The 5230-nt window shown below is 39.9% G+C and overlaps 1 pseudogene; it reads left to right on the top strand.

Moving 5' to 3' along the window:
• The first annotated feature begins 1975 nt into the window (after window positions 1-1975).
• LOC115864282 (small ribosomal subunit protein uS2 pseudogene) lies at window positions 1976-2799 on the top strand (annotated as a pseudogene).
• The last annotated feature ends 2431 nt before the right edge of the window (window positions 2800-5230 follow it).

Raw genomic sequence — 5230 nt, 5'->3', positions numbered from 1 at the left:
TGTGACACAAAATGTGATTTTTAAAAGTATTTTAGGTTAAGAAACCAGAGCAAGTAGTTTCATAAATACAGTGAAATGCTGAACTTGATCAAAGTTTCCAGATACTGTAAGTTATTTAAATAAATATATTAATACCCAAAATAGACAGAATAAAATAAGACCAAACATTACTCTTGATTAATGGGAATATAAATAAGGTAACCTCTGAGGAAGATTTCGTGAAATGGCAGTGACTGCTATTACTATGTTTATTAATTGAGAAGCAACAGTTTCATAAATTAAATAACTAAAAGCAATGTTCACTATGTCAGCAGTGAAAACTGACAAAAATTAAAATATTAAATGTCAACAAATACTAAACACTGACAGTTTTTTTTAATTAAGTTTTACAATATACTTAAATGATAAGATATTTAGTTCCGATAGAATATTTTTGAATCTTGCATTTAACTATTATTTGTGCCTACAAGTTTAGAAACATGCAATTAGAAATAATTTGATTAGACTTCTGGGTTCAGCTCTGACAGACAAAAAATTTGGAAGTTGTTACTGCTGTCCTTACAATAAGAAAAGGCTGGATCAACTGAAAATCCATGACTATCCTTGAACACGTCAGAGAACTGAGGTTGCAGGGCAAATTACCAGGCAGAAATCTGAAGAGACAAGTTCATGCAGAGACACACAGGTGAGACTTGCTGACCTGAAGCAGAAGCTGCTGGAGCCATAAACTGGTAGGAACACAAACAGTAATTTTGGTGAATACCTGACTGGAAGCAGAACGTGGATTAAGATAAGAGCGAGAGACTTCTCGGGCTGCAGTCTTAAGAGGGTCCCTACATTTTCATGGGCTTTGTGTCTGGTACCTCCACTAGGTTCTCACCATGAAGATCCAAGAAAGATCCCTGTGGCGTTCGGGGAGAAGGGAAGAGTAATCATTGTGAAATAAACCAACAGTTGAACCATAATGAAGGATACTCTCCTGGCAAAAGGCCTTTTTCAGAGCCTTATCCCAGCTGGTGGAAGGGAACCCCTCCCGTTCCACCCCCCTCCAGGCTTCCTGTTTCACCTGAAGAGGGAAAACAAAACAGAAAACAAAAGCATAGTCAACAGGGATCCGAGGTTCAAGGAAATAGATTGGGAAGGCTGCAGCCAGGGAAGGGAGTGCAGGGCGGTGGGTAGGGGAAGCTGTACCATGGAGAAACACCTGTGAAGGTCACAGTCCAAGATCAAGGCTGATTAAAACACTGAAATTTAATTGAAAGATTATAGAACGCTCCCCCTTGCCCACACCATACTACCACACCAACAGGGCTCCAGTAAAACAGTAGATTACACCTCTAAGTCCTACAAGAAGCAGACTCTCTCTGAGGCGGCATTCTCAGGAAAGCCCAATGTCAAGAGGAAAAACAAAGCAAGGACACTAGAGGAATTCGAATCTTCTAGAACCTATTGCTACAGCAAAAGTTAACATAAATCTTCATACTAAAACCCTATTTACCTCATTCTAATTATTCGTACATATCATATTCGCCTTTCTTTTTTTTTTTTTTTTTTTTTTTGCGGTACACGGGCCTCTCACTGTTGTGGCCTCTCCCGTTGCGGAGCACAGGCTCCGGATGCGCAGGCTCAGCGGCCATGGCTCACGGGCCGAGCCGCTCCGCGGCATGTGGGATCGTCCCAGACCGGGGCACGGACCCGTGTTCCCTGCATCGGCAGGCGGACTCTCAACCACTGCGCCACCAGGGAAGCCCCATATTCACCTTTCAACCAAAAATTACAAGGCCTGCCAAAGCCAAGAAAAAACAGACTGAAGTGACAGAGCACGCATTAGAACCAGACTTAGATGTGACACAGATTTGGGGATTATCAGACAGAGAATTGAAAATGGCTGTGATTAGCCTTTATGTGCTACCCAGAGAGGGGTCCATACAGCATTGTTCTGGGTTCTGTTGTAAGTTAGAGGGAAACTTTAACAATGTCCAGAGCCCTCAATGTCCTGCAAATAAAGAGGAAGAGTTCCTTAAATTCCTCGCAGCAGGAACACACTTAGGTGGTACCAACCTTGACTTCTAAATGGAATAGTCCATCACCAAAGGTAAAGTGATAGCATCTACATCATAAATCTGAAGAAAATCTGAAAGAAGCTTCTGCCGGCAGCTGGTGCCATTGTTGCCTTTGAAAACCCAGCTGATGTCAGTGTCATATCATCCAGGAATATTGGCCAGTGAGCTGAGCTGAAGTTTTCTGCTCTATTGCTAGCTGCCTTACTCCTAGAACTTGGAACTAGATCCAGGAAGCCTTACTGGAGCCGAGACTTTTGGTGGTTACTGATCCCAGGGCTGACAACCAGCCTCTCACAGGGACATCTCCTGCCTACTATTGCTCTGTGTGACACAGACTCTCCTCTGTGCTATGTGGACATTGCCACCCATACAAGGGAGCTCGCTCAGCAGGTCTGATGTGATGGATGCTGCCCCAGAAGTTCTACATGTGCATGGCACCGTCTCCCAGGAACACTCATGGAAGGTCATGCTTGATCTCTACTTCTACAGAAATCCTAAAGAGATTGAAAAGGAGGAGGAGGGTGCTGCTGAAAAGGCTGTGACCAAGGAGAAATTTCAGAGTGAATGCACTGCTCCAGCTCCTGAGTTTACTGTTACTCAACCCGAGGTCTCAGGCTGGGCTGAAGGCATGAAGGTTCCTCCTGTGCCTTTTCAGCGGTTTACTGCTGAAGAATAGTCTGCAACTCCCACTGCTCAGGCCATTGGACATATAGGAGCAACCACTGAGTGTTCTTAAGCTGTTCATCTACAGATTCTTAAACAGAAAATGGAAATAAGGTTGTTGGAAAATAAACAGTTTCTGAAAATTTTTTTAATAAAACAAAATAACTATGATCAATATGGTAAGGGCCCTAATGAAAAAAATAAAAGGACAACATGCAAGAACAGAAAGAATCTAAAAGAAATGTAAGAAGTCAAAAAACACTGTAACAGAAATGAAGACTGCTTTCTGTGGGCTCATCAGTAGATGTGACATGGCCGAGGAAAGAATCAGTGAGCTTGAAGATAGATCAGTAGAAATAGTTTAGTTAAAGAATCTAAAGGTTGGAAGAGACATTAAAAGTTATCTAATATATCTTCTCATTTTCCTTCTGAAAATTTGGATTAAAAATACATTCTCTTTTCTAATGGTATGCCAATGATGTAAATAATTATCTAACTCTTGCCATCAAGACTATTGCAAATAGAAGCATATCATTTTGACACAACTAACACAGATGTAACAGCTTTAGGCATTTAAATACCATTTGCCTATAAAGAACAATGCAACACACAAGTTATAAACACTTATGATTTAATTTGGAAAATTAGAACAGGATTTATCCCACTATTGCATATTATCATGAACGATTCTTTTTAACATCTTTGTACTGTCATTCTTTACTAAATGCCCTACATTTTTCATGCTTTATTTTTATACTTGTCTACTGCTACTTTGATCCTATCTGGCATTAAGGATCAGTTGTCAAACATTGAAACTAAAGGCTTTTAGTTGGATTTTCCTTGGATTCCAGTATTCAACATCACTCAGTCAGTGTTCAACTTCAGTCCAGCTGTTCATGTTTGCACATTTAGGTAACTTGCTTCCAAATATTCATGACAGTGAACTACTGAAAGTCAAGTTACTGCTAAGTGGACTTTTTTATATATTGTGATGTCAGAAGAATAGTGCAGTAGTTTCTTAAGATTATTAGTTTTTCCGGGTTTCATTGAATGAAATTGGTGTTTAAGCGCGTATTCACATATTTCATGTACTCATATGTGAAATTCTGTGCTAGTGTAGAGGTGGCTAAGAAGAGGTGGCCCCTGCCTTCAAGGCATGATCAAGCTAGAACTGTAGTATTAGAATCAACTTGGAAGATTTTTAAAATTCTGTCATTCAGCCTTGTTTAAGTCAAAGTCCAGACATATAATATTCCTTAAGAATGTCTCAGATAATTTTAATGTGCCACCAGGATTAGAATTACTGAACTATATTGATAAAAAATATGCAAATAGATTGAAAGTGATAGATAAGGATGTTACACACACATACACACACACACATGCATGCACTTGTGAGATTTCAGAGGGTGGGGAGGTCATGTTCAATGGAGAGAGGGCAACAAATGTTTCTGAGCTTAAAGGGCTGTAAAGATTTTGGAGAGGAATACCTGACTGAGTGGAGTCGCATTCCTGCCAGGGGGACACTAATAATGAAAGAAAACAAATAAACGCACTTGACAATGACCTTTTTGAATGATATAGAGAGGAGCCAGACCCAGAAGAGAATACTGCAAGGAACTGTGGGAAGTAAGGTAAGACAGAGAGCAGGGTCCCACACTGAGAAGACCTTAAAAACTTGAATTTCAGGGTGATGTCATTATAAAGCATTTCTTAAATAGTTTTTGTTTTTTGCATTATTTAACTATCAGGACACTTAAATCCATGATCCTGTTACCCAGCTTAAGTATTAAACTTTATTAATACAGTTGATATCTCTCCTTCCCTAATCATAACTGTCCCACCCTCTGCAGAGGTAATCCTCATCCTAAATTTGGTGTTTATTATTCTCATACATTTCTTAATACTTAGATACATAGGGACTTATTTTCCCAAACAAAACCAATTTTTCAAGTTAAAAATTTATTGTAAAGAATTGAAGGGAATAAATATGGCATTGAGTTTACAGACAAAGGAATGGATGTCAAGGAATGGGAAGGAAATTTAGCACCTTAAATATAGAGAATGAGGAAACAATGAGTCAGACAAAGGTACTGGGCTTTGACCTGAGAGATTAGAATCATGATGTGGTGTTGACAGGTTCAATGAATCATGGAGGGAGAACTGGTTCCTGGCAGTGTAGACGCTGTTTTGTGGAATTTGGCTCTATTGACCATTCCCTCCTTGATAAAGCACTCACCTCATGGCTTTCTGCCATAACTCTCTTTCAACTTTGTTTCTCCCTCTCCCATTGTTCTTTCTCAGTCTCCCTCATGGCTTCCATTTTGTGTTACAGCTCACACTTCCCTGGATAGACTCATTTCCTTCCAGGGCCTTAACACACAAATGCTGATGACTTCCAAATCTGTCTGGTCAACATGTATGTTTCCTCAGTTCTAGACCTGGATATCTAATTGCTTGTGGTTATCTAGCTCCACAGTCACTTTCAGTGTGTCCAAAATTAG

This window comes from Globicephala melas, chromosome 4, assembly GCF_963455315.2.
Source record: "Globicephala melas chromosome 4, mGloMel1.2, whole genome shotgun sequence".
Lineage (NCBI taxonomy): Eukaryota > Metazoa > Chordata > Mammalia > Artiodactyla > Delphinidae > Globicephala > Globicephala melas.
Note: the sequence above shows the minus strand (reverse complement) of the source record. Positions and strands in the feature narration are given on the sequence as shown.